Source organism: Borostomias antarcticus (genome assembly GCF_949987555.1).
Source record: "Borostomias antarcticus genome assembly, chromosome: 9".
Taxonomy (NCBI): Eukaryota; Metazoa; Chordata; class Actinopteri; order Stomiiformes; family Stomiidae; genus Borostomias; species Borostomias antarcticus.
The window spans coordinates 1,050,831-1,063,649 of record NC_140242.1 but is presented as its reverse complement, the minus strand read 5'-3'; positions in this window follow the sequence as shown (position 1 = coordinate 1,063,649).

Sequence of the window (12,819 nt, the reverse complement as noted above, 5' to 3'; positions counted from 1 at the left end):
TCAAAATAAGGCTTAGACTGTGTCAGGTGCACATTCCCATTTCACTTGTGTGTGTGTGGGTGTGGATACCTCCAATAGACTGCCAAGCTCTCATTCATGATCTCACACTTTTCAAAGCCCACAATGGGCCTGGCGGTTATAGAGTGCTCCCTCCTTTAACGGCCAGTGGACCGCGAGAGGCCAAGCATCAACACCGGGCTTTACGGAGAGGCTGGAGAAGCATATGGACGGCTAAATAAAACTCAGATCAGGCAACAATGGCGTCCGAGGCTGGCTTTGTTGTCCGGACGGCTGCCTGAAAGACTAGGGGCGGGGCAGAGAGTTAGATCGCCATAATGAGACCGTGGGGTGGGAGGCAAATGAATGTATCGCTCGCTAATGTGCTCTTTTCTTTTGAGTGGCCGGCGAAAAGTGCAAGCGGTGGCCTCATCAGGGGGACACTCCCCGAACTCTGCCCCGTTTTCACTCTCCAACGGTCGGCTTCAGTCGGGCCCCGTCACCCGCCCAGGGTCCTGCTCCAGATCAATGTTGGTGACAGTTGACAGATTGTCCGAGCTGGCGGCCCCTTTGTTGCGGGTTGATGAAGTGAGAGGGCTTTTGGGTGGTAGGCCAATGAATAAAGATGTTTTAAATAAATAAATCCTCTAAAAGCTGCTGCCGTGCGTGGGTGGGTGTCAATGTGACCATTGCGGTGGAAAAGGGAGCTTTTCTCTTCTCTCTCTATCTCTCTCTCTCTCTCTCTCTCTCTCTCTCTCCTCTTTTTCACTCTTGCAGAATCTGCAGCATTTGAAGGACTTGCGGAGCCGAAGGCGTCTCGTTGCTCAATCAAACAGATTAAGTCAGACAAGCAGCGATCTGTCCCATTCAATAAAGTAGCTTTTGTCATGCTGGATCTCAGAGGGCCAGGCGAGGGCATGTCAACATTTCATCTCAGCAAACAATGAGGTTCACTTTAGCTTGGAATAAGAAAAATGTTTTACTTGATTTCTCGATTCATAGAGCAGTGTGTTGTTGTTCAGGCTACAGTGTATGGCTGATGATGTCTTGTTATTGTTCAGGCTACAGTGTATGGTTGATGTGTTGCTGTTATTGTTCAGGTTACAGTGTATGGTTGGTGTTGGTGTTGTTGTTGTTGTTGTTATTGTTGTTCAGGCTACCGTGTATGGTTGATGTGTTGTTGTCGTTGTTATGGTTACAGTGTATGGCATTTCCCTCCATTTATATGGTTGCTGTCATTATATGTGAGAGGCTGATGGTACTAGCCTCGAGAACATCCCGATTCTGCGATCTAACATTATATTTCTCTCGCAAATCAGTCTAGATACTCTTCATAGAGATCCGTTTGTTCCAGTTCAGAAAACGATCTTGCTAATCAGCGTTGGTTCTGAGGAATTTGAAATACGAACAGCTATGCTGTTCCCCCGGGCGGGTTCATGACAGCGAGGAACGGTTGAAATTAGTGTGTGATAGACATTGTTTATCCAATCACCTGCCAAGTATTTTTGAAAGTGCCTGTCCTTTTCCAAACAGTTTCCAATGGAGAGTTCCTAGATGGTCATGCAGGTTACGATACTACAAGCGCTGACACATGTAACACATGTAAAACATGTAACACATGTAACTCACTGATCAGCATCTTCTTCTGATGCTTACTCTCAATCCCTTCATCGAGGGAAGGTAGAAGACCGTCTTTTAAAGTCTCTGGTGACCCAGTAATGAGGACATGTGTTTTTATATGGCCCTTGACACACGTAGCACCAGAAACGTGATGTCATCCTGTCCAAACTGGTACGTGGCTGCCAGACAGCATCAGAACCTCTGATTGGTTCTGACAAGCCACTGACAGCTCTGGAGGGGAGGGGGACGCATGACAAAGGGAGAGCAGAATATGAGAAGAGAGCTCTGTCTCTCCTGCCCTGCTGCCTGTCTGTCTGTCTGTCTGTCTGTCTGTCTGTCTGTCTGTCTGTCTGTCTGCCTGCCTGCCTGTCTGCCTGCCTGTCTGTCTCTCCTGCCCTGCTGCCAGTCTGTCTGTCTGTCTGTCTGTCTGTCTGTCTGTCTGTCTGTCTCTGTCTGTCTGCCTGCCTGCCTGTCTGTCTGTCTGTCTGTCTGTCTGTCTGTCCGCCTGCCTTTCTGCCTGCCTGCCTGTCTGTCCGCCTGTCTGTCTGTCTGCCTGCCTGCCTGCCTGCCTGTCTGTCTGTCTGTCTGTCTGTCTGTCTGTCTGTCTGTGTTTGTCTGTCTGCCTGCCTGCCTGCCTGCCTGCCTGCCTGCCTGTCTGACTGCCTGTCTGACTGCCTGTCTGACTGCCTGTCTGTCTGTCTGTCCGCCTGCCTGTCTGTCTGTCTGTCTGCCTGCCTGCCTGCCTGTCTGTCTGCCTGCCTGCCTGCCTGCCTGCCTGCCTGCCTGTCTGACTGCCTGTCTGCCTGCCTGTCTGACTGCCTGTCTGTCTGTCCGCCTGCCTGTCTGTCCGCCTGCCTGCCTGCCTGTCTGTCTGTGTTTGTCTGTCTGTCTGCCTGCCTGCCTGCCTGTCTGTCTGCCTGTCTGTCTGTGTTTGTCTGTCTGCCTGCATAGTAATTATAAGACCAAAGAGAATTATTATTTTCAAGCATCATTTTTTTCTGTGATTAAGCAACTGCACATTGTACTCAATCCTCTCTCTCTTCTTCTCTGTTTTGTTATGGTTGAACGTAACATTGTACTGTGGTTCATGGATGATATTTAAGGGGCCCACCTGCCAGGATGGAGATCTGGGTCTCCTCTTGCTGTGTGGACAGCTGAGCTCTGCAGGAGCCGGCCGAGCGTCCGTGACATTGAGCGCTGAACACATTTTTGGCAGCAACTCCTTTTTATCACTTTCCCCCCTCCAGACACCTACAGTATGGAATAACCTGCCTGATAGAACCACCACTGGTTTGACTTCCTGGTAGAAAAATACATGCTTTGATGTTCACAGGTTGTGTTCATCACAGGCAAGCCTGTGCCTAACTGAGAACACAATCACTATTATTATTATTTTTCCATTGTACTACCGCATGAATTGTACATTTCAGTGTTGGGTTCTGTGTGTTTTCCTGGAGTTGGCAGGCTCCAGTTTCTGTGTTGGGTCCGCCTGTGTTTCCCTGGTGGGGGCCGGCTCCAGTGTGACCTTGCGTCAGTGCATATGCCCACAGCAGGGTCACTGTCTGGGGGCGCGATCTGTCAGTCTGTGTTTATGAAAGGCAGACGGCACAGGCCTGTAAGATAACATATTTCATGCAATTAGTGGTCAGCAGCGATACAGCATGCTACTTTTTTCTGCACAACAAAAGGCTAATAAACGGTTCATTAATAGGATTTACTATTCTATACTATACTTTTCAAGCTTGCATGTTAGTTTAATTTAAAATGCTGATATGTACAGTACTGTACATTAAAATTATTTTGTATATAATATATATATATATAATATTACACACATCTCTGAAGCACACGGAGCGTGTGGTTTATGATGGTAAATGGAGTCCACTTGTATAGCGCTTTTATCAAAGCGTTTTACGATGAAGTCCTCTCATTCACACACCAATGGCAGCAGCTGCCATGCAAGGTGCTAGCCTGCTCAACGGGAGCAGTTTGGGGTTCAAGTCTCGCCCAAGGACACTTCGACGTGTGGAAAGGAGAAGCCGGGAATCGAACTGCCGACCCTACGATCATTGGACGACCCACTCTACCTTCTGAGCTACAGCCACCCCCAAGATCTGATTAGATTTGCAATGAGAGCCATGGATACAATAAGTGCATTATTTTATATAAAACTAGTTAGATGAGCAGAAGAAGGATTGGCTGAATGTATATATAGTACAGTATGATATCTGTGAGTTAGATGTGGGTTGGAAGGATAGATCCTCTAGGGTAGATGTGTATATGATAGGGATCAGTTTAATGCCAGATATGTTTGGATATGATAGAGACGGGTTGACTGGTTCTGGCAGTTGGAAGTCTATAAAGCTTCCTAACATCGCGGCCTCCTCCCTGGGAGGTGTTTAGGGTCAGTGTGCGTTGGTGGTGTGCCTGGCAGCACTATTTTTTCCGGGCTGTCAATCTCCACAGACACTAACCTGCCATGTTAGATTTGACCTCCATGGAGGAGATACGTGTCTCTAGGCTGGGGAGGCATCCTTCATCTCCTACACACACACACACACACACACACACACGTATACACACACACACACACCCTGGCTCTGTGGGGGCACCTGGGAGAGACCACACACACACATACACACACAGATACACACTTGCATGGACGCACATGCATACATGCATGAACACACACACGCACAGATACACACTCGCATGGGCGCACACAAAGGCATGAACACACACACACGCACACACTTGCATACATGCACACGTACAGTACACACACAGTAATACAATGTCCATATTAGCAGAATATCCTATATCTGGGTGCTACAGTCTAGAGGAGACAGCCCGCTGTGTTGGCTGGTGCCACCGGCAGGGACTTGGAAACGGTGCCGTGCGTGTGTGTGTGTGTGTGTGTGTGTGTGTGTGTGTGTGTGTGTGTGTGTGTGTGTGTGTGTGTGTGTGCGTGCGTGCGTGTGTGTGTGTGTGTGTGTGTGTGTGTGTGTGTGGGAGGCCCCTCAAGTGTCTGTTAATTAATGGTGTTACATGATTACACACAGAGATTTAGGATGGCATCTAGCAAGAAGCTATTAGCACATCTTCAACCTGTTTAAGATCTCAATTCAGACTGCGCACGTGTACAGTCAAATTTGATTATGTACCAAATGTAGTACTTTTTAATAAATGTGCATTTAATATATTTGAATATATAAGTGGGGTGCCTAGACTTTGAGGAGCTATACTGTAACCTATGACCCCCCTCTGAGTCTGTTCTCTTTGCACTACTTGCACATAACTACTGACTGTACACAGGCTTGCACTGCACACACATCACATCGGCACACATATTGTATATATAAAACATTGCACACACATTAACACTCAATACACATACTGTATACTCATTACACTCCATTTTGTATATTGTATTTTGTATTTGTATTTTGCTCTGCTCATTTGCACCGTCCCATCTTGTCCAAACCTGATGAACTACATGGTTTGCTTCACATAACCATCTGGGAACTCTCCATTGGAAACTGTTTGGAAAAGGGCGGGCACTTTCAAAAATACTTGGCAGGTGATTGGATGAACCATCTGAGAAAAAATCTGAAAAGGTCCATCACTCGCTAACTTCAACCACTCCTCGCTGTCATAAACTTGGCCAGCGTAAATTTGTATTTCAAATTCCTCAGAACCAGCGCTGATTGGTGAGATCGTTTTCTGATGTGGCCCAAACGGATCTCTATCGAGAGTATCCAGACTGATTGATTAAATCAGTATGACCTCACGAGGGTAGTGTTCATCTAATGTTGTCTCTATCAGTGTTTTGCACCATTGACCAAAGCAAATTCCTAGAACGTATGTGTAAAAACTACCATGGCTAATAAAACTGAATCTGGTTCTGATTCTTCTGATTGGCCTGAGTCCGTTGTATGAGGACATCGCTGAACTCCAGCAGTATACAGGCTCAGGCTTCTCTGTGTTCCTCACAGCCAGGATGAGGTCCTCGTATACAGGCTCAGGCTTCTCTGTGTTCCTCACAGCCAGGAGGAGGTCCTCGTATACAGGCTCAGGCTTCTCTGTGTTCCTCATAGCCAGGATGAGGTCCTCGTATACAGGCTCCAGGCTTCTCTGTGTTCCTCACAGCCAGGATGAGGTCCTCGTATACAGGCTCCAGGCTTCTCTGTGTTCCTCATAGCCAGGATGAGGTCCTCGTATACAGGCTCAGGCTTCTCTGTGTTCCTCACAGCCAGGATGAGGTCCTCGTATACAGGCTCAGGCTTCTCTGTGTTCCTCATAGCCAGGATGAGGTCCTCGTATACAGGCTCCAGACTTCTCTGTGTTCCCCATAGCCAGGATGAGGTCCTCGTATACAGGCTCCAGGCTTCTCTGTGTTCCTCATAGCCAGGATGAGGTCCTCGTATACAGGCTCAGGCTTCTCTGTGTTCCTCATAGCCAGGATGAGGTCCTCGTATACAGGCTCCAGGCCTCTCTGTGTTCCTCATAGCCAGGATGAGGTCCTCGTATACAGGCTCCAGGCTTCTCTGTGTTCCTCACAGCCAGGATGAGGTCCTCGTATACAGGCTCCAGGCTGTCTGTGTTCCTCACAGCCAGGATGAGGTCCTCGTATACAGGCTCCAGGCTTCTCTGTGTTCCTCATAGCCAGGATGAGGTCCTCGTATACAGGCTCAGGCTTCTCTGTGTTCCTCATAGCCAGGATGAGGTCCTCGTATACAGGCTCCAGGCTTCTCTGTGTTCCCCATAGCCAGGATGAGCGTTTGGAGCGTGCGGTGGTCATGTCAGACCAACCCAGCCAGCGAGAGGAGTGATCAGACCTCCAGCTCTGCTGAGTGTGTCACGGTCTGAGACTGGAAATACTGCCTTCTGCCTTAAGCCTCCCTGTGTGGAGAATCACAACCGACCCAGAGATTCACTCTGGATGTTCAGAGGATGTTATCATCTCTGTTTGACTCATACTCCTCTAGGTTTGACGTTTTCCACTTAGAGTATGTCATGTGTTTCTACTCTAGTTTCAAAGCACACATTCTATTCATTGCCAAATGTAAAAAAAAAATATATATCAGTCTTAAAAATATTACAAAATATTTTTATTTTATTAATATTAATATTTTAATAATTAATAATAATAATTAATATTTTTATTTTATTAATATTTTTATGACAAAGTCTGAAGTGCCTTTATACCATATACAGTATTTGCATTGCAGTTCCCACCGTGTATAATGATGGCGTTTCCTGAGCTCGGCCTGTCTGTGTGTGAGTGTGTGTGTGTGTGTGTGTGTGTGTGTGTGTGTGTGTGTGTGTCCTAGGACGCAGGCTGTGTTTGCATGCCGCCTCAGTGGTCCCTCTCAGGACGGTTGGAGATCCAGCATCACACATAAATTTACTGCTGATTCCCTCCTTATCGTAAATTGACTGAGGCTCTGAGGGCGGGGGGTAATACAGCCATGCTGAGGCTCTGAGGGGGGGGGGTAATACAGCCATGCTGAGGCTCTGAGGGGGGGGGGTAATACAGCCATGCTGAGGCTCTGAGGGGGGGGGGGGGGTAATACAGCCATGCTGAGGCTCTGAGGGCGGGGGGTAATACAGCCATGCTGAGGCTCTGAGGGCGGGGGGTAATACAGCCATGCTGAGGCTCTGAGGGGGGGGGGGGTAATACAGCCATGCTGAGGCTCTGAGGGGGGGAACGGCCCGGGTTCTGCTCAGCCCTTGATAGAACTGTTCTCCGCGCTCCTCTGCGTATTTCCGGCTATGAAAATTATAATATGGAACAAAGATTAGAATGAAATTATTGTGGCTGGAAGGCATTTACCCACCCTGGGAACACGCACGAGACGGGGTTAGGGGAAGGGGGAGAGAGGGAAAACGAGAGGGTAATACATTAGGCTGTGAGCGAGGCACAATTATTGCTGTACATTATGTATGTTCCATTTATACTACTTCACACGGGCCGCCCAGCGCTGACAGATAGGTCATAACTCCTCGCGCTGATGAACACTTATCAGCGCCCACCGCTGTTTATGGCCAGAATGAAGAGCGCTTGTCAGTCAAGGTCACTGCTTTGTGTGTCCTCTTTAATAGTTCCTACTACACAGTTGTTGAACTTCGCACGCCGACGCCCCTTGCTGAAGGCAGCGAGATGGACCAGAGGCTTTTATTGAAGAGAGAGAGACGGAGAGACGCGGTGTCGTATCTCTGACTGGGAGCTTCCTTCCTGTCTGTGTTTTTAAGTGGTCTGCGTGGTCAGCATGGATCATTCTCTGCTCTGAGATGTGCGGCGCTGCCTGTGAGGATGGGGGCGATGGTAGTAGAATGCCTGTGAGGATGGGGGCGATGGTAGTAGAATGCCTGTGAGGATGGGGGCGATGGTAGTAGAATGCCTGTGAGGCAGGGGGCGATGGCAGTAGAATGCCTGTGAGGATGGGGGAGATGGTAGTAGAATGCCTGTGAGGATGGGGGCGATGGCAGTAGAATACAGCCTGTGAGGATGGGGGCGATGGTAGTAGAATGCCTGTGAGGATGGGGGCGATGGCAGTAGAATGCCTGTGAGGCCTGTGTATTGGTGGTTGAAGCACAATTTAGTACAATATCCAAAGCAATTTATTATTGTTCTGAGCTAGTGTTGGGGTTAAGTACCTTGCTCAAAGGCACAACGGTAGGCAATGACTCTGAAGTTGCCTGGCCCAGTCTTGAACCAGCAACACTAGTCACATGCTCAAACCACTGGGCAACCTACCACTCAAAGTGTTTGTTTGTGTATGCGTATGTGCATTTTCGTGTGTGTGTGTGTTAACAAGCCCCTTCATATGTACAATAGTAAACACGTGCTCCCTACAGTATGTGCGTGTGAGCGTGCATGCGTGTGAGCGTGCATGTGTGTGTGTGCGCACGCGTGCATGTGTGTGTGCGTATGATAAGTTTAGCTGACAGGATCCTAGGAGCCTGTTCCTCACTGGAGGGTCAGTACTAATGCATGGCTGGTTCCGTTACACCAGCTAGCGCATCTCTACTGGCCCCCAGTGCAGAGCAGCTAGGCTCCGCCCGGGGACAAACACTGCTCCTAGTGGCCTCAGCTTCTCCTAGCCGCGGGCCGCTAGCGTTTGTCATCCAGTAGCTGTGTGAGTCTATCTCGTGGCGGTGCATGTGGGGGAAACACATTCATTTATTTATCCATGCTTGCTTAGATAGTGCAGCCTGCCCCACGGTGACTGTCTGAATCATTTTCTGTTACTTTTTACATCTGAATTCTCCCTACCATGGGAGTTTTCATCCATTTCACCATCATATATTCATTTCATATAATTAAAATAATGGGTTGGCTTTCATATTTACCTTGTGTCAATTAAGATCAGGATATCTGTAGCATTTTTCAATTTTTCAGGTTTGAGAGAATGTATGGCGATACATAAAAGTAAATAACTGCTGGAAAATGTCTTGATCAAATTAATTGTATAAGGAAACATCAATCCACACTATCCGTTTACCCAATCTGTGATGTGTCTGTGTACCGAGACGGCTGATTGGACGCTCGGACATCTGAATACACTGTCATGAGGAGTCAGAGTTACGCTATTGGCCTGACTGATGAGTAATCACAGACGCATGATGAATCAGAATCCTTCATAGCTTGTCAGATTAGGACTTGGGTGTTGCCAAGGTGTTGCACCATGGAACAAAGAGCAACTCGAGCTGTTCTGGAACGGGCATCTATTTTGGCTGATGTTGTTGCATTAACAGCATACTGTATTGCGTAATCCACACAATTCCATGTGTACAATCTAGATTTGTTTTGTTTTGTCATTGGCATAATACAATTATTATTAACATCTCTCTTCATTCTACCTGGGTCATATCCAAAAAGATTGTTTGACAAGATGTTTTATTGTCATAATTCTTCTTATTCCCTATAGTATATTTTATATATTATAGTATTATTTACTGCCTCTGAAACCCACTTTTCCTGTGAAAGTTCTTTTCTTCACATCCATGTCAGACGCAGAGCTGTAAAAACGTTCCTGCTTCCTCCCTCTGACACGATGCTGACAGTAGTCTCTCTCATGTACTTTAGGAGGATGAATTTTCCGGGGCTCCGGTTCTCGTCCTAGCGAGACTTCATCTTTGCAGACATTGGGAGCCGTCACTTCTCCACCCAGTGTCGTGGGTGACGCTCAGCAGTTGTGACAAGTGCTGAGCGCCGAGCGGACTTCTGCGCGGACTGGTAATATCTCTTCAGGTAAAGTGCCGAGATGTGTAAACGGATGATCTATAAATGTATCCAGTGTGGGGGATTTTTTTTTCTTCTGTCAAGCCCTGCTGAAACATCAAATACAAAAGCAATGTTGGTTTGAGGCAGAATTTGGAGGAAATGTGACATTTGGGCCTATAGGTGCATTGTTAATAAAGGAAAATATTAAAAAATCACACTGAAAATATAAAATCACATCACACTAGTATGCATTGCATTAGACGTCATGCATATATTGTTATATAGCTTAAAAACTCTTGTTCTTTTGATAAGGCTATTTAGTACGCTTGGAATTGGATCAAGGTTTGTTTAAGAGGATGCGCAATTCCACAGGCTCATGTCTGAGTTGTAAACGTTTCCTTTTAGGTCTTGGATAGAAAGAACAGCACGAAAATACTCAGACCATCAAATGTTCACAGCTCTTGCTAACATGGCCAAGCGATGGCTCCCGCCCAGACACACCACACTTGGCTTGACTGCGTCTCCGTTAGATCACTGCTTCTGTTTGAGGAGATCTCCTTCTCTCCAGAACGTTCCGGGAGGCGTGGTGCATTGTGGGAGCCCACGGGGTGTGTGTTCTCAGTGCTTCATGGATAAGACACCTTCACGTAGCCTGTGGATAGATGGTGGCAGTATGTTGTTCACACAGTCTGCCTGCTACAGCTGAGATGACCCATGCCTATGGGCGGACGGAGCATGGACAGATTTAGCTGTGTGTCGTGTATTGCATGACTGTGTGGGGATGGGGGTTGGGGTGGGGCTAAGTACCTCTGATGCGTCTCAGGTTGACGTGTTGGTAGTTTGACTGCTGGTGCTTGCCGTAGCGTGCGTTCCTAACCCAGGAGCGAGGCCCCTAACACAGTTCACAGCTTACAAGCCCCTTCTGTCACTGTACACCCACCACTGCAAGACCAGGCCCACACACACACACACACACACACACACACACACACACTCTCTCTCTCTCTCTCTCTCTCTCTCTCTCTCTCTCTCTCTCTCTCTCCCTCTCTCTCTCACAAACATGTTGACATGCTCATCTGTCACCACGGAAACTGCCACAGGCTGTGGCCTTGGCACAAAGACGTTCTCTGAGCTGGGCGCCAAGACGCAGCCAGTCACAATGTTAAGGACTTCAGGACAGACAAGCTGGAGTGTTAATTTGAGGACAAAATGATGTTGAAGCAACAGAGTCAGAATAGATGATAATACAATAGAATAGCACTCCTGATTTAGACATGTTGAGTCTGTCTGTCTGCTGTGAGGACGCTGAGAAGGGATTGGTGAAAAGGAGCATACGGTGGAGGACGATATGTAAATATAGTAATCTAGAAGTTGGATATACAGAAAATCACAACCGGTTATCATGTCTTTTTGTAAGTCACAAAATATAGACTTGATAAATAAACTAGAAAGTACATTTCCTGGAGAAAATGTGAGGTGGGCTAGCTGCTGCAGCTGTATGCAACAGCTACTGCTAGAACTACGGACCGGGCAATTTCCATGCATCCACCATTGAAGACTGTGTGTCTCTAGCCCACTCAGGGGCTGAAAAGTGGGTTCTGTGGCGTGAATAGTGGCGTGGTGGCGAGGCTCCGCCCCTTTTGGTCATAGCCAGTCAGGGACGGTGTACTCCTCTCCGGGCTACCCACCGCCCCCCACCAGTGAAGATCATGTTGCCGAACAAATCGTCATACAGCGAAAACTATAAGTCACACTGCTTAGATACTTACATTGTACGAATCAGCACAGTTATGGGAACGTTTCGATATACAATATGTGTATGAGCTGTTAAAACTGTAGCCATAGCGACAAGTTAGAAAAAGAGTAAAAATGCCAAATTAACAGCTCAAGAGTGCAGCGCCATACGTTTCAATGGTGAGCAAAGTTGCCGAACAAATCGTCACACAGTGAAAACTATAAGTCACACAGCTTGGATCCCTACATTGTACGAATCAGTACAGTTGTGTGAACATTTTGATATATAATATGTGTGTGAGCTGTCAAAACTGTAGGCAAAGCGACAAGTTAGAAAAAGGGTAAAAATAAAAAATGAACAGCTCAAAAGTTAGAGTGCGTTGCCATACGTTTCAATGAGGAGCACAGTTGCGGAACAAATCGTCACACAGCAAAAACTATGTCACACAACTTAGATACTTACATTGTACGAATCAGCACAGTTGTGTGAACATTTTGATATATAATATGTGTGTGAGCGTTCAAAACTGTAGGAGTGCCAGCAGTTTACAAAATGTGTGAATTTTTTCAAAGCAACTGCTGCCACCACTCTAAAAACAAAGTTTCTGAACATTCCAAAAGCAGTTTCAAGCAGTTTCAATGGGACAAAAAATAGTTTTGAAAGAGAAATTAAAAAAAAAAAAAAAAATCTGAATACATCCGTTAAAGACCTAACATCGTGAACATTTTAAAGTTTGAATGACGTTTCTAGCACAAAGTATGAAGAAGTTATAAAGCAGACAAAAAATGGGGAGAAGAAGAAGAATAATAAAGAAAGAAATAGTGGGAATATCACAAGTTGGGCTAGCTTCTGCAAGCTAGCCCACCTAATTATTAATCAAAACTCTGATGATCAGTCTTATTCTCTACTTGCTTATACACGTCTTCATTAGCGTTCGGGAGAACAGGGGGGGGGGGGGGGTCTCCACTGTGATGGCGCAGGCCGTCTGTTGGCAGGGTGTGGTCGGGATGCCTTGTTTACTTGTAAGCAGGAGCTGTAAGTAGACATTATTATCATTATTTTGCATCTGCATTCGCTCAAGAAACAGCTGTTGATGTTTGAGCGCGATGTGAGGTGGCAGGGCCCGGAGATGTCCTTGTTCATGCGGCTAGCTGGCTCTGACGTGATGGCTTCTGGCAGCGCTCGGTGCTGAATTCAACATCTGTGACAACCGTCCGCTGACCAACACTGCCCCCTC